Raw genomic sequence first — 17,971 nt, forward strand, 5'->3', positions numbered from 1 at the left:
GAATAAGTTTTGTTTCATTTGAGTGTCTGATTTAATTTGTGTTTTGATAAGTTGATAATAAACATCACTGCAATCCATATGTTGAGTTTTGGAAAATAAGTCATTCAGAATACAACCAATTTTGAGCCATCCTCCGTTTTGCTAAAACATCTTGCCAAAAAGGAGATCTAAACTCCGCAATCTTTTCCGAGCAGTCATCCCAGTTTTTCTGAGCATTCTTTCGGGTTAAATTATTTCTCAAATTCCAGAAGTCCACAGAACAAAGTAAGTAGCATTTAATTCAATATTTCTGAACTTTGACATTTCGGTTAAATCAAACAGTTCTGCCTCGACAAATTAGTGTTCTCACTGATTTCCCCCGTATGGGAGAGTAGCTAAGCGCCCACGTTTTAATAATATTTTATTGTTAGCTGGTGGAATCGGTTCTATAGTATCCTAACAGTACTAATAAAATATTCAAAAATAAAATACCCGATGAGATCAATATCTTAAGCAATAGTAGCTTGTTGTCTATCAAATAGATCATAATTTCAAAAACAATATGCTTTGTAAAAGATGTGAAATTTCCCTAAATAAACTTTTTTCAAAAGTAAAAACCTTGGCAACAAAAAGACTAATAAGAGTAGTGAAATCTATAAATATAAAAATGTCAAGTGATTAATCTTTTTTTGGCTATGGGCATTAAGATATTTTTTGGAAAAGCTGATTTCAACTTTAATTTTATCTTAGCGCGTAAAGCAAAAAAAAATTATTCATTTGACATTTTTATATTTATAGATTTCACTACTTTTATTAGTCTTTATCTTGCCAAGGTTTTTACTTTTAAAAAAAGTTTTTTTCGGGAGAATTTATATTTTAAAATATTTTATGGATATATATCTGAAAGAATTTAAGAATTAAAATACCTTGACGTGACGGGGATTTAAACCAGTGACCTTTTGCGAGACAGTCTGGCACTCTACTCGTTACGCTATGGATGAACTTAGAATTATCGCTTAAAAAATGTCACTCATACACCACCACAATGATTTTAGAATTGTATACTTACTATGTACTTTTGCAAATTATTTCTATAAGTGTATAAATTAAAAATACTATTTTCGGTATTATATATGTCTTAAATTTGAAATAGGGTGTCAGTAACACAGATTTCTGCAATGTGTTAATTTTTTTTGCGCAAATTAATTGCGCCTTTTTGGAGTGATCTTTTTTATTTTAATTTTAATGCGTTACATACTTTTTAAAAGGGTCAATATATTTACAAAAAATTTAGATTATCGGTTTAAATTTTTGAGAAGTATTTTAAAACAGTTGTTATATGCGAGGCTAAGTAAATGTTATAACACTCGGTTAATACTTTCCTGCCGTGTTATAACCAGGGCCAGAAGGGCCCTGTTTATTGTAAATTAACGTCGGGCGTGCAGAAGGCACGGCTCGGCCGACTCAGATCATGCACGTGTTTTTACACGAGCCCGCGGAGGCGGCGTAGGTCGGGTCGTAGGAAATAACACACGAAAAGTTTAGATAAGGAAATGTATATTCAATTGTAACTATACACGGAGGTGCAAACGCCGCACACTTCGACGAACGATAATGAGAGACGAGAGATATTACCCTATCGACGTGAGAGACTGATAGTGCAGGTACTTACAACTCGGTAGTGGCAGTAGTACTTGATGCAACGGACGTGGTCCAGTCTCGGACGTGGAGATGTAATAGTTCGGACGGCGTCGCAGCAACTCGTCGGTAACTCACGGACGAATATCGTTCGCTCTCGAGATGCTCGCAGGACTCACAACAAATCCGCGTATATAGTAGCGCGAGCTATTCGTGTGGATAGCGCAGCGAGACTAACTCTAGTCGCGGTTCTCCCGGCCGTCGGCACATCGTTGTCATATCTCGCCAACGCTGTGCAGCCAGGCGGCAACTGCGCTACCTATGCTCTCACTCTCTCAGTCTCTATCTTGCCTCGTTTCTCGTTCTCGCTCGTTTCGGCGCTCGTTGGCAGCTTGCTGAAACAATAATCTTATTACAATTAGTACATGATTAGCCGTTAGACATTTGACGTGCACTCGGCCGTCACAATGTTGACTTAAAAAAATTATAAAAATGTTTCCTAATATTTTATTGATTTATTTCATTCAACTCAATAAAAATGTATATCTGCAAAATATATCTAATATATTTTAAGATAATATTAATCCACGAAATGTATTAAAACAACACTTTCATATATAGCAACGGAATGTCTCGTGCATATTATTTATTTTACGCACTAGGTAAAAAATCTTGTGTTTCGCGTACAGAATACGAGCCCGAAAAACTGCGTTTCGAGCAAGGAGTGTTGAAAAAATATTTCGTGATATTTAATACTATATTTATTGATCTTGTCAATTTAAGAAACTTTGTTTAACCGTTGCAGACGTGTGCGTCTGTGACAACCATCTTCTTGTCCAAAATTTTTACGTATGAACGTAAAATAAACGATATTTTCCTAAAATAAACAATAATACAAACTCTCCTATACAGGTGATTAATCGCGAGATTAATCGCGTTAATTTATCGAAATTTTTTCGACGCGATCAGTCGCACTATTAATTACGTGACTAATTGCACGATTCATCTAAAATTAATTTTTTTGGTAAAATAAAATTGTTTTAATTGGAAACCTATTAAGCGATGTAGCCAAATAAGGTGTTTAAATCCGTATAGTAAAACCTATACTGGCCACCCTGCAAACTAATTTTACATTTCAAATGATTTTGTTTTATTTGAAAATTTGTTTTAGATGTTTTGCACGATCCATCCCGCATTTAATCGTGTGACTAATCGCGTCGTGAAAAGTTAGATAAATTAACACGATTAATCGCGCGATTATTCCCGTGATTAATTACGCGAATAATCCCACGATCTTTTTCAGTAGGGCCGCGGTAAAAAGATAGGTAATTATATTCTCTTAAAGGTATATAGCAGACAATTTACTTAAATAAGCTTTCTAATAACTTTATTAGAAAAACTCAGATCTGAAAAATGAAAAATCTATAAAACAAACGCGTTAACAAAATGTAAAAACTGCTGCTAACTAAATTAGCAGTATGCTTTCTCAATGATTATAGAATGTAGATAATCGTTGATTATAAAAAATCAAAAGAAGTCAGTCATTTGACTCCGAAATTTAATCAGTTTTAAGTTGAGACAAATAGCATGCAAAATTTTATCTTATTATGTCAATCCGTTCCAGAGTTATAATGAGGACAAAATTCAGTAAACGGATATGTATATACATACATATATACATACATACATTTTTTTAAAACGTATTTTTCGGACTCAGGAACCTCAAAAATATCAAAATTCATCAGAATCTTTGATTCTATAATTGGTACTGTTACAAAGCTTTGGAGAAAGCAAAACGGACTGTTTTATCATTATGCTACAGTAAAAACAAAAAAAAATAAGACTTAGTGAAATAAAATCTACTGATGAGTAGAAACTGAGATATAGGCGTCTACGAACGAACACACACATTGTCACATACATACATCTGTCCGTACGGACATATTACAAAAACACTACTTTTCGACTTGAATCAAAACACACTTCCTAAATGTGTTTACACTGAGAAAAAAATAAAGTTAGGGTTACTTGATAGCACAAAGTAGCACCAACCGGAGAGTCTCCGGTAGCCACAACCGGATAGTCCGGTAGCCAGAGCCGGAGTCCAACATAACCTCTAAATGTACCTACGCTGTCTTGCTCGTAAATAGCATTTTGCTTCTAGTTGTACTGCATTAATCGATCATATTGTCTATTATTGATAATTTTCTAGTTTACGAACAATGTAGATGCGGTAACACTAGTTCGAAAATGCATCTACTCTGGCCTATGGATTTTCCCACACAGCATAAAATATTTCCGAAATAATTCGGAAATATTGGAACGAAATATTTGAAATCTTGCAGGAATCTTTCGACGAAATATTTCTGAAATAATGTTATGTCCCTCGAATTCCTATATTGAAATATTTTTTGAAAGAATTCAGAAATATTTCTGAAATGTTTTTAAATTATTTTGTGGCACGCAGTCTCCTGGGATTTGTATTTGAAATAATTCTGGAATATTTAAGCAAGCTTCCGTAACATATTTCTTTAAAATATTTCGGAATTATTTCCTAATTATTTCAGTGTTCAATATTCGCCTGAAAATTTTCAGTATAATAATTCCGGAATATTCCAGAAATTCTTTAGAAGAAAATGCTTAGATCAGTCATGACTGTCAGGAAAGCGATATCTGACGTCATGGCCGTCCTAACCTTCTTCTTCTTTTTTTTTATGGCCGTGGTTCGCTGTCTATGCGACTGCGAAGCCGATGCGCCACCTTGTTCTGAAAGCCCAATCAACAAGAGACCCGCCGCCATGTTGTGGCGCGTAAAGCAAAGTTATTGTGTCAGGCGACTGTACCACGACACCGTGAATATATCTTATTTTATATATATATATCTTATTTTTTATATATATATATATATATATATATATATATATATATATATATATATATATATATAATTATAGTAAATACACAAACAGTTTGTATCTTTGCTTTTACGCCATCGGCTTTCGTAAATTAGTTAATGTTAGTAATATTAAACTTTTGGATCAAATTATACGAAAAATAATTGAAATCATGTAAGCGGATAAACTGTTAATTCGTTAATTCGAACCCCTTTTGTTTTTGAATATAAAGAATAACTCCATAGTTTGACAGCAGGTACAAACACATAATTGATCCAGTGTGAATTCATGCGCAGGCAGCTAGAGTTAAAATTTATTTTAAGAGTTCCAATAAAATATTAAAGAATTATTTCATAAATATTTCAAGAAATATTCTATTGGAATTTTGCAGAAATAATCATATAAAAGATTGCGAGACATGTGTATGGAATAATTCATAAATTTTTTGATAAATGTTTAAAAATTCGTTACAAAAGTTCCAAAGAAATGTTTAAAAAAGATTCCAAAAATCTTCCGCAAAATATTTCAGTGTATTATTAAGTAAATAATTCTGAGCAATATTTTATGAAATATTTATGTAAGATTTCCTAAAGAACATATTGAAATATTTAAAAAGGAATTTCATAGATTCTAACAAAATATTTATGGAATATTTCTGAAATATTTCACGAAATATTTCCATTGAGTCGGTTGATAGCTCTTCTATGGAATATTACTGGAAGGTTTCAGAAATATTCCGTGGATATATTTCACTGAAATATTTCGAAATATTTCATTGAAATCTTTCATGCTGTGTGGGAAGTAATGTGGTTATTTATGTTTATAAAAAATCCCGATATATCATATGAGAGCTCATATGAGAATCCGGTCGAAAACCTCATATGATCGCTCATATGAGCTCTCATATAATTATTTTCAGCCGGGTCGAAGTGTTGTGCATTTGCAATTATTGCATAGTTGTGATGATCTATGTAAGAATTGCATAAACGGTCATTTGTAGTCGGTCGGATTTGTAGTTTTTATGATACAAAAGCATTTTATTATTTATATATATATATATATATATATATATATATATATATATATATATATATATATATATATATATATATAATTCTATGAATAATAAAAGTTTACATTACTGCAATGGAATGTTTTTAAGAAAGTTATTTCCCTATTTTGATGATATTCCCATCTATTTTCCTACAGTACAAAATCAAAATAATTCCACCGATTGCTGTGTTTTTGCGATAGCATTTGTACCTCATTAATTTTTTAGAAAAAGCCTGCTAAAATTACTTACGATTCGACACGGTTAAGGTAGCATCTTTATAAAATCTTTGAAAATAATCATATTATTTATTTTCCTGTAATTCGTGACAATAATTCACATAGAAGTTCTCAACCTTATTTTAAACAATATCAAACAACTCAAATTTCTTTATTAAAAATGCCTATTAATATTAATCCTGATCAAATACAGGGTACATTGAACAAAAATAACGATTACATTAAAAATGATTCTAGAGTAACAATACAAGTTATTCAAAATAATTCTAACAATTGATTTTCTATTATTGGGCTACCAAATGATGATCACTTATCTTGTTATGCAAATGCGTCGTTACAAAGATCGTTACACTGTCAACCGATACTATCGGTATTTAAAGAAAGTTTAGGCACAACAGGAGTCAATTATTATTTTAAACAATACATTCGTAAAAATTTTGTTGAGATACGTGCTTTTAGAGCTATTGTGCACGAGCAATATGTAGATACGGTACAACAAGATGTGGCAAAATTTATTATGCATTTATGTAACAAATTTATTATTTTCCATAACCTTTTAAAGCATGATTTAATTGTGTCTTTAAAATGTCCAGATTGCAATGAAACAACCGTCTCAAAGCCTACTCTTAATTATATTTTATCTTTAGCAATATCAAGAAACAAAGAGATTTTGAGTTTACAAGAAATTATTAATTATAATTTAGGAAATTGGACTGATACAGATATTAACTGTTAAAACCAATGTCAGCATACAAAAATTGAAGCTTGAATTAATTACAGATAACAAATTGTTAATATTAAAGTTAAATTATTTTATATTAACGAGTATGGCGCGCTTTCTAAATACACTAGTTTAAGAATAAAAATGTACCTGAAGATACAGTTTTAATAGGCAATAAATATTAGAAAGTTATCAATGGCATATTCCACCATGGTAAAAGCATGGCTTCTGGTCATTATACAAATATGCTACGTGATAAAAACAAATGGCTAGAAATCAGTGATTTAGAAGTAAAACCAAGCTCATGGCATTTATATACAAGAGATGCACATTTGTTATTTTTAGAAGAAACAAACATGCCCTTGATTGATGTGGTGGCAACACAGGAAGTTCGAAAGCAATATGCAGTCGAAAATAGTAACTTGCTTAATTTGAATACCTTAACTGTTGATAATATTGGTTTTAGTAATAATACGAAGAAAGTGAATAAAACGGTGAATAATTTCCAACATTCACAAAAATTCGTAGTTAAAGGAAAAAGTGTACCGTTTAGATCAAATTCATCTTTAATTACCTCTATTTCAGCACACTCGTTACCCGTACAAGACTTAAAAATACGTGATTTGCTTAGCTCTGAAAAATCTTACGAAGATAATAACAAATCATCTATTGTTTCTGGTGCTTCGATTAGAACACATGTAGAACAAAACGTTACTTGTAAACCACTAGATACTCAAAAATTTATTTGTAAAGATACAGAGCTTTCTAGAAAAAGAAAATATTATGAACAAAATAAAGAACGAATTTCTGAAAGAAGGAAAGCACACTATGAATTAAATAGAACTAGGATTCAAAAGAAAAAAAGATCACATTATCAATCAAAAAAGATAAAAACTGAAGGTTGTATCTAATCACAGCAACAACAACTTGCAGCTGCTGAAACGTCTGATGTGCGTAACGATCAAATTAATAAAGTTTTGCAATTTCTCCGTAAATTAGATATTGATAGAGAGAAAAAAGAATCAAAAAAACGTAAGTATTATGAAGAAAATCGAGAAAAAATTTTAAAAAAGCAAAGATTACGTTATCAGTTAAATAAGGAAAAGCGATTAGCTAGTAATGTGAAATATTACAATTTAAACGTGTAAAAAATTTTACTCCAAAAGAAACTAAAGAGAGAAGAAAAGAACTCAAAATAATGCGTGGCTAAAAGAAAAATAACCTTAGCGATAAAATAAAAAAAAAAATACCAATCTATAAATATAAAACAATCCATAAACAAGTTGATACAAACTAAAGAAAAATATGTACAAAAAGTTATGGAAAAATTGATTTTCCATTAGATCCATTAGATCGTAGAATAGAAGCCGATAAATTGGTTACATGTGCATATTATGCTCGAAATAGTTATATTTCAAAATTAAAAAGAGAATTACAAAATTGTAAGGATAGTATGACAGATTAAGATAAAAATATCGTCCCGACCTTCAAACGTTAGTTATTCAAAATGATTGCATGTTTAGTAGACCTAATACAGTTCAAGATAGACGGTGGACAGTATACAACACGTGTTAGACATACAGGCTAATAATAGTAAATTAAATATTATATCTGACAGTAATTGGGTCATTCATGGTTTCCCCAATGAAGATAATGTATTTTGTTATGCCAACGCTTGTATACAGAGCTCGTTTCACTGTTCATCTGTTAGAAGGATTCTTTTAGAGGCCAAAGGTTTTAACCTTCTAAAACATTCTTTTAATCAATATATAGCAAACACTCCTGTTAATATTAAAGAATTAAGAAAATATGCAAACGAACAATATTCCGTTTGTCAGCAGCAAGATGCTGCTGAATTTCTTTTACATCTTTGTAACGTATCTATGTTTTTGCAGAGTACTATCAAACACGAAATCGATGTCGTGACAAGGTGTCCGAATTGTGATGAAAGAAATTCTATAACAACTTCAAATTACATTTTGTCACTTTGTCTACCTGATCCTATGCACATGCATACATTACAAGAAGTTTTTGATTATAATATAGATAATTGGAAAAACGTCGAAGGCAAGTGCAGTAATTACTGCGCATGCACAAGATTACAAAAAACTACCATTCACGTAAAAAATACAATTATAATTTAACAACTACTATTGTTTTTCGTTGACCAACAAACGACATCAAAAATAACTAATTTCAGAATGAAAGATATACCCAGAGCTGTGCTTCGAATCAATAAAAGAAATATAAAGTTATTAATTGCATTTTTCATCACGGTAATTCTTTCGAAACAGGACATTACACTAATGTGGTACGTCAGAATAACCATTGGTTTGAAATAAACGATATGCATATTAAACAAAGACCATGGCCTCGTAGAGCAAAAGATGCCTACTTATTATTTTTAGAAAATCACTGGGAATTAAAAAATTAAAGTTCTAAAATCTTCCTTAAAAAATCTTTGACAGGTATAATTTTTCTGTTTCGCCGTTTCTTCATACTTCAGTACTATCAATATCACCTTCACCTTAAAGTAAAATTTTAATTAACGAATTATTGATTATATAAATATCTAATTTTACTTCTTTTTACAAATATTTTGTTAAAGTACAAGTTCAGTTTTATGAAAATATCAAGAATATGTTTCAAAATGTCTTGAAGCATTGTATTTAAAACAATTTGTATTTTTATTACTTTTCCCTTTATTAATAGTTTAAATTTTTTTTTACGTGGTATTTGGAACTCGAAAGTTCACTGCCTCATCTACGCAAGCCTTCCATGCTGCCCTATCTTGTGTCAACCCCACCCAAGATGCACCTCTCCGATCGATACCCACCCGTCCTATTTCTACTAGATCCGCTTTTACGTTGTCCTCCCATCTACGTCTAGGTCTACCTAGAGGTCGCGTTACCACCAGCCTGCCCTTCATGACACGCGCTGCCGTACGGTCGTCTCCCATTCTCGCTACGTGCCCTGCCCATCCCAATCTGCGCGATTTTATTATTCTGTTAATATTTGGTGACGCGTACAGATTGTGTAACTCATCATTGTGTAGTCTCCTCCATTCCCCGGTTTCCTCATCTTTCTTCGGCCCGTATATTTTTCGCAAGACTTTATTTTCAAATACCCTAAAACGGTTGTCCGCCTGCTTAGTGAGAGCCCACTTTTCGCACCCGTACAGAACCACCGGCAGTATTATTATCCTGTATATTCTTATTTTAACGTTTTTAGACAACAGCCTCGACTTAAGTAAATTACTCACGGCGTAGAAGCAAGCATTACCCGAATGGAGTCTCTTATTTATTTCGACATTAATCTCGTTTCATCATTTATGGTCGTACCCAGATACCTGAATTCGCTAACCTTTTCAAAAGTAAAATTCCCAACTCTGAGATCTTCCTCCCCTCTGCAGATGCCTAGCTTATTGCTAAGTCTTTGAGATCATTCTGTAGCGTGTTAAATACACTCACAGCCACGAAATAACTGCTTTTCTTGCTTACTGTTTTATCAATTTTACGCAATTAATCTTACGAGTTTTTTCGGTACACCGAGAAGTACTAGAATTTGATACATTTTGCTTCGCTTAATAGAGTCGTACGCTTTTTTAAAATCTATAAATAGTTGGTATATGGTTTCGCAAAATTCCCACTTTTTCTCTAACAACTGTCTTATGGTAAACATTTGATCGCTCGTCGATCTGTTGCGCCGAAATCCGCACTGATAATCTCCTACTATATCTTCCGCGAATGGAGTGATTCTAGCTTGTATTAAGTTTGACAGAACTTTGTAGCACGTTGCTAAAAGTGAAATACCCCTATAGTTATTGCACTCTGTCTTATCCCCCTTTTTAAAAATCGGTATAATGATAGATTCCTTCCAATTTTCGGGTATTGTTTCATTTTTCCAGATGGCACATACTAGTTTATAGATTTTGAAAGTGAGCTCAACGCCCCCATGTTTGAGTAACTCAGCTGGTATAGAGCCATTTCCCGCGGCTTTGTTGTTTTTTAGTTTTTTAATCGCGGCCTCTACTTCTTGGTAGCTCGGTTCCTCCACGTGGAGTTCAGCAGTGTGAATTTCGTCCCCTAATTCTTCGCTATTTTCGTGCACGTTTAATAATTTATCGAAATAATTTTTCCACAGCGACAGTAATTCGTTGTCATTTGTTACGAGGTCCCCGTTTTCGTCCTTAATCAATTGCGCTCTACTCCTAAAACCCTTTCTGATGGCGTTAATCCCTCTGTACATTTCGCGGGGGTTATTTTCCTTACTGTTTGTTTCTATTCTCCTAATAAGATTCTTTTGATACTCCCGCTCCTTATTTCTGTAGATCGCACCCGCCTGTTTCCTTACGTTAGAATACTCTTCTACGGTCCTATCGCTTCTATTTTGTAAGCTATCTAATTTAGCCTTTTTGCGCCTTTCAAACCAGAGTTCGCACTCTTCGTCAAACCATGGTTTGCTCTTCGGCTTTTTCTTTTTATCCAGTACTTTGTTCGCGGCCTCTTTTACCGTTTTTTCGATGTCGCCCCGTAAGCTATTCTGTTATTAATTTCTATCTGGTACCTAATTCGCTCTGTTCTTTCTCGTAGCTTCTCAATATCAACGCTTTCTACCTTATTTGCTCGCTTACTATTTTGATTCGCTACTAGTCTAGCTCTTAATGTGGCTACTACTAGGAAGTGGTCCAAGTCGCTATCTGCCCCTCTGTAAGCCCTTACGTCGAGAACGTTAGTATGACGTCTTTTTTCAATGAGGACATGATCAATTTGGTGTGTGGCCCCGTCCGGCGATGTCCACGTTGCCTTGTGTATGCCCTTGTGCTTAAAACACGTAGTTTTGATTAGAAGATCTTTTGCCGCCGCGAAATTTATGACCCTAATACCGTTATCATTGCTGGCTTCGTGCAGGCTTTCTTTCCCTATAGTAGGTCTAAACATTTCTTCCCTACCTATTTTAGCATTGAAATCGCCTAATACTATTCTTGTGTCGTAAGACGCGAACTGGTCGATTACCTGCTCTAAAGTTTCGTAATAGAGATCCTTAGCTTCTTCTTCTTTGTCCTCCGTAGGACAGTATACATTAATAAATACATATCTATACCATTCACCTTCGATAATGATGTACGAGAGCCTATCATTGACGGATTTGAAACTTTTAACCGAATGTATGATGCTTTTGCTTACGAGAAATCCGGTGCCTAGAGATCCCCCACTCCCGGCCCCATACAGGTACGTGAAGTTACCCGATTCTGGTACTCCGCCCTCTGGCCACCGCGATTCCTGTATTGCTACCAAATCTAGATTGTACCTATTAGCTTCCTTTACGAGTTCTTTAAACGCGCCTGCTCTGTATAGACTGCGAACATTCCAAGTTCCGACCCTTAAGTCCCTTTTGGTTCGGATTTGTTTTTTTTGAGCCATGATAGTATGTTAAACCCGCGCGCTGCGGATCCTGTTCCGATCGCAGGTGAGTCTACCGTTCTAGAGGTGATAACCCCCATACCTCTCTAGAACTAAGTATAAGAGCTTTCCGACTTTGACGAGGACAGTGTCAACTTGTCGTCAGACACACTACGGTTTCATTCTCGCATCCTAACGCCCCCCTGCAAGGCAGCGCGCTTTCGCTGGCATCGTTACCGCGTAAGACCAGGTGACGAATCATTTTACACATCCCCTCTCGGGGCCGTTGTCATAGCTCCCGCATCCTCCTCGGCAGCAGGATGTTTGCCCATTTTTTGTAATGTGTGATTAAAGAGATAGATTGAGAGATAAGAGATAATGTGAAGTGTTTTTTTGTTGTGGTGCTTGCGTAGTGTTTCTAGATGAATGCGTTCGATAGTGTGGGCTCATCACACCCACGCCTGTTCCTATCGGCTGTCCGCGGCTGCTTATTCAATTTATTCGCAGCTAACCTCTTTCTCAGGGGCTGTTCCTCTATCCGCAACCTAAGGACGCGCTGTGTAGTGGTGATAGGCACCCAACCGTCCGATCTGGACGACAACGCCCAAGACCCGCTTAGGGTAGCGGCATTGTAACAGATTAATAGTTTAATACTTTTCAAAAATTAAGAAATCTTCCTAAAAAAACCTTTTATAAGGTAAAAATGTAGGCAAGTATATTTGTCTCTAATGTTTTCCCATAGTTGATTTTCTAAAAAGTCTGTTCATATTTTAGGTATTCATTTATTTTTGTTCCAATAATTATAGAATTCGACAATGAAATATAATAATAATAAATACGCTTGTTATGGTATACAATTTCAGGTAACGAAATTAGTGAAATCTGCATGCATTGTCAAGTATACTATAATTGTTATGATGATGCTAATTTTAAATTCCAGTTAAAGAAAGTTGTGAAATCTGTTAATAAATTGTCAAGTATTTTGTTTTTGTTTATGTTTACAAAAACAAAAGCTGACTTAAACTGATAATCATACCTTTAAGGTAATTTCGATTTCATAGATTGTTATTTTTATAAGACTGCACCGTGCGGTTAGCGTCCGAGCGTAGCGAGGACGATAATGTAGGTGCAATAAAGGACTGTTTAGGTCACGGATAGACGTGGCTTAAATGCGGACTTGCAGTGCTATAAAGTGATTTTAAGAGTTTGTGTAAACACATCTTGTAAGTGTGTTTTGATTCTAGTCGAAAAATAGTGTTTTTGTAATATGTTTGTACGGACAGATGTATGTGTTGGACAATGTGTGTGTGTGTGTGTGTGTTCGTTCGTAGACGCCTATATCTCAGCTTCTACTCATCAGTGGATTTTGATCCACCAAGTCTTATTTTCTTTGTTTTTACTGTAGCATAATGAAGAAACAGTCCATTTTGCTTTCTCAAAGAGAAATATTTGTAATTGCATCATTGCAAATTATTGAATCAAAGATTTTGATAAATTTTGATATTTTTGAGGTTCCTAAGTCCGGAAAATACGTTTCAAAAAAATGTATGTATGTACATATGTATGTATCTACGTATCCGTCTACTAAATTTTGTCCTCATGATAACTCTGGAACGGATTGATATAATAAGCTAAAGTTTTGCATGCATTTTGACAATGTCTCAACTTAGAACTGATTAAATTTAGAAGTCAAATGACTTACTCGTTTTGATTTTTTATAATTAACGATTATCTACATTTCATAATCTTTGAGAAAGCATAATTCAATTAGCAGCGGTTTTTACATTTTGTTAACGCGTTTTTTTTATAGATTTTTTATTTTACAGATTTGAGGTCTTTTTAAGATATTAAAAAAGTTAATTTAAGTAAATCGTCTGATATATACCTTGAAAAGAATATAATTACCTATCTTTTTATTACGGACCTACTGAAAAAAATCGCATGATTAATCGTGTTAATTTATCAAACTTTTTACGACGTAATTAGTCGCACGATTTATCGCGTGACTAACCGCGCGATTCATCTAAAATAAATTTTTTAATAAAATAAAATTGTTTATAATACAAAATCATTAAGCCGGGTAGCTAATTTGGCTGTTACCATCCGGATAGTAACACCTATACTAGCCACCCCTTTAACTAATTTTACATTTGAAACATATTTATTTTATTTAAAAATTTGCTTTGGATGGATTGCGCAATTCATCATGCAATTCAGCGTGTGATTAATCATGCGAGTGATTGCGCGATTCATCTAAAACAAATTTTCAAATGAAATAAAAATGTTTAAAATGCAAAACTAGTTTGCGGGGTGGCGAGTATAGGTGTTACCATCCACATTTAAACACCTAGATTGGCCACTCCGCTCAATAATTTTGCATTTAAAACAATTTTATTTTACTAGAAAATTTATTTTAGATGAATCGTGCGATTAATCACGCGAATAATTATTATAATTCTAATCGAATTATTATCTAATTTATATAATTTACTTTTTGGCTGCGGCTTTTGGTTTCGCTGCTTTAGGTGCCGTGGCCTTCTTTGGCTTAGGTGCCTTAGGCTTGGCGGCAGCTGGGGCATTTCCGCTCTTCTTAGCCTTCGCAGGAGACTTGGCGACCTTAGCGGTTTTAGGCTTTGCAGCAGCCTTGGGTTTCTTGGCGGCGGCAGCTGGTTTCTTAGCTGCAACTGTCTTTTTCTCACCCGCTGGCTTCTTAGCAGCTGGTTTCTTAGCCGCAATTTTCTTCTCGCCAGCTGGTTTCTTCGCTACTGGCTTCTTGGCGGATGCTGCTTTCTTCACGACTTTCTGCTCACCCTCAGCTTTGTCAGCGAGCTTGAAGCGACCGGAAGCTCCGGATCCCTTGGTCTGCACGATCACTTTCTTTTCTACGGCGGACTTCAGGTACTTCCTGATAAAGGTCGACTGCTTGTCGACGTCGCACTTGTAGGTAGCAGCGATGTACTTCTTGATCGCCTGGAGGGATGATCCCTCCTTGTCTTTCAGAGCGGTGATGGCAGCCAGGACCATCTCGGCCGCTGGAGGATGAGTGCGGGGCTTCGCAGGTTTCTTGGCTGCTCCGGTCTTCTTGGCCGCTGGGACCTTCTTCAGCGATGTCACTGCTGGTGCAGCTGGTGATGTTTCGGCTACTTCGTCGCTCATGATGATGCGGTGTTCGAACTGGCTACTATGTCGGTTCAAGAGAGAATGATATAATAATTATTATATACTAATCGTGCGATTTTTTTTAGAAGGGGAGAATTCGTATTATTGTTTATTTTGGGAGAATATCGTTTATTTTATGTTTATACGTAAAAATTTTGGACAATAGGACAGTAAAACAAAGTTTCTCAAATTGACGGGCTCAATAAATATAGCGTTAAATATCACAAAATATTTTTTTTAAACTCCTCGTATTTTGTACGTGAAACACAACATTTTTTACCTAGTGCGTAAAATAAATAATATGCACGAGACATCGAGTGAGGGTAAACATTTTAAATAATAAATATTTTAAAGGCAAAAATTACAAATTGTATTATAACGAAAGGTAAAATTTTAAGTCCTAGAATATTGGGAAGGTACAATTTTGAAAACCTAAATTTGGAAGTTTCTCAAAATATCGCTTTTGCAATATTTTAAATACAAATATCACCTTTCGCAATTTTTCAATTCAACATTTTTGTTTTATAAATTCTGAATTTCTAATTTTTATTTCTCAAAATTTTTACCCTTATCCCGAGACATCCCGTTGATATATATGAAAGTGTTGTTTTAATACATTTCCTGAATTAATCTTATCTTAAAATATATTAGAAATATTTTGTAGATATACATTTTGATTAAGTGAGAATGAAATATATCGATAAAATATTAGGAAGTCATAGTCATAGTCGTATTGGGCGGAGGTGAACTGCGGCGGCCCCTGCACGGGGACGTGCCGGTCGAGCACTCAGGCGAAGCCCATTGTGCTGTGCCTCCTTTACCATTAGTAGTTACTTTACAAAACCTTGTTTATAGCTTCGGCAACTCGGCAAATTGATGCCAAGCTTTTTAACTTTAGCTCCTCTAACCCCAACATGGGAACCCCCCATACCCTCTGTCTTGTCCCTGCAAAATCTGGGCATTCACACAGCAACGTGGGAGATGGTCTCCGTTTCATACTCGCACCACCTGCAGTTCCCGAAGTCCCTCAGTCTCAGGTTCCACAGGTGGTATCCTACCCTCCAATGTCTCGTCAGCCAGCCATCGGCCAGCTTCAACCTATTCCTGCTTAGGCCCCTAATGGTCTGCAGCCACTTCTCAGGTGGGTTGCTGCCCATCAGAGCCCTAGCCTGCCTTTGCCCATCGGCATTGGTCCATTTGTCGCTCGGTTAGGTGTTGAGCCAGTCTTTAATTGCTCTATTAACCTCGCAGGTGGGACAGCGACTGCTCACCTTCTTGAATGAATGCCGTCCACGCCCCTACCCGCTAACCTGTCCGCCTTTTCGTCACCTACCACACCGGAGTGACCCGATACCCACACCAGTCTCACCGCGTTGTGTTCTGCCAGTGATTCCAGCGCCTGTCTGTACCTTTGTACCTCTTTTGAGGAGATACTGATAATGTCCAGCGTCATGAGAGCTGCCCTGTTATCCGAGCAGAAGCTTACAATTCTTTGTCCTGTGCCTCTCCAACAGCCATCTAGCAGCTTCTTTAATGGCTCTGATTTCTGTCTGGAACACCGTAGCATAGTGGTCGACCGAGCACACAATTTCTTGTGTGTCTCCCTTTTCCCAGGCACCTGCTCCTACACCGTTTTCATTTTTTGAGCCATCTGTAAACCACACCATACTGTTTTCATGAAGTTCAAGTAAACCCGTCTTCTATTCTTCTCTTTCTGGGATTATGATCGAGAACGGCTTAGAGAAACAAATTTTTTCCGCCATTCTGTCACGACCTCTCTCTTCCATTAGCGGCATTACTTGTTCCAGAAGTGCCGCATTCTTGAAATCCGAACAGTTTGTTGATTCCGCTATTTTGCAGAACGTCCTGCACGCATTTGCCATTATTACCTTGCCTAGTGGAAGGAGTTCCAACAGTCTTTCCATAGCGACCGTAGGTGTCGTTTGCATGGATCCCGTGATTCCTCCCATGACCAATCTTTGCACTCTGTCTAGTGCCCTTGTGTGAGTTATCAACTTACACTTGTGGCTCCATACTAGTGCTCCATAAGTGAGTCTTGGTTTTATGACTACGTCATATAACAATCTCACCGTATCCGGTTCTAGACCCCAAGTATTGCCAGAAGCCCTCCTGCAGGCCCAGAAAGTGCCTATCGCTTTCTCGCATTTATCTTTGATATGTCCCCCAGTTGAGTCTGGCGTCGAGTGTGACTCCCAGGTATTTGACCTCCTTTACCAATTTCAGGGGAACTGCATAGAGTTGGAGCCCTTCCATCGGCTTGGTTTTATACCTGTTCGTACACAGCATGACACTGACTTTGTTAGTATCCAAGAAACTTGGAAAATAGCCGCCGTTTGGGGCGTCATCAATCTCTCCCTCCAAGGCCTCCACGACCTTCTTTCCCTGGTCCTCGTCAGGCGCTCTTCTGGGTACGTTACTGGAATGATGGCCATCTTTAAGTCAGTAGCCACCGCTCGGCTGTAGCTCTTTGGAGCATCCCCAACGGACCTCTTCTTCAGCTCTCTCGTTAGCTTCCTATTATCGTGCCTGTTTCTTTTCTTTACCTTACTGTTTTCAGTTCTCGAGGAGGCACCGGTATTTGCCGCTAGGGCGGACCTTGCAGCCGTCCGGTGACTCTTCTGGGAACTTGCACCGGTATTTGCCGTCTTGACGACAGACGCCCGGTCTTTCAGAATACCGTCCGTGAGGACTTGGTTTGAGCTGGGAAGCTCCTTTGTTGCTGGCACTTTTGCAACCGTTTCCTGTGTTTCATACTTTTCCATTTCATTTTTTTTTTATGTTAACGGGTGTGAGAGTGTGACTAGACCAAACCCCGCCCCCGCATCCCGAACAAGTACGCCCCCCAGAAGCTACTCACCGCGGAGAAG

General features: G+C 36.2%; 1 protein-coding gene across 16 annotated transcripts in view; it reads left to right on the plus strand.

The window, feature by feature from the left end:
- The window catches only part of LOC100119218 (disks large 1 tumor suppressor protein), a 1,703,670-nt gene that overhangs the window by 836,944 nt on the left and 848,755 nt on the right, over positions 1–17,971 (plus strand). The window lies entirely within an intron of this gene.

This window comes from Nasonia vitripennis (genome assembly GCF_009193385.2).
Source record: "Nasonia vitripennis strain AsymCx chromosome 4 unlocalized genomic scaffold, Nvit_psr_1.1 chr4_random0003, whole genome shotgun sequence".
Classification (NCBI taxonomy): domain Eukaryota; kingdom Metazoa; phylum Arthropoda; class Insecta; order Hymenoptera; family Pteromalidae; genus Nasonia; species Nasonia vitripennis.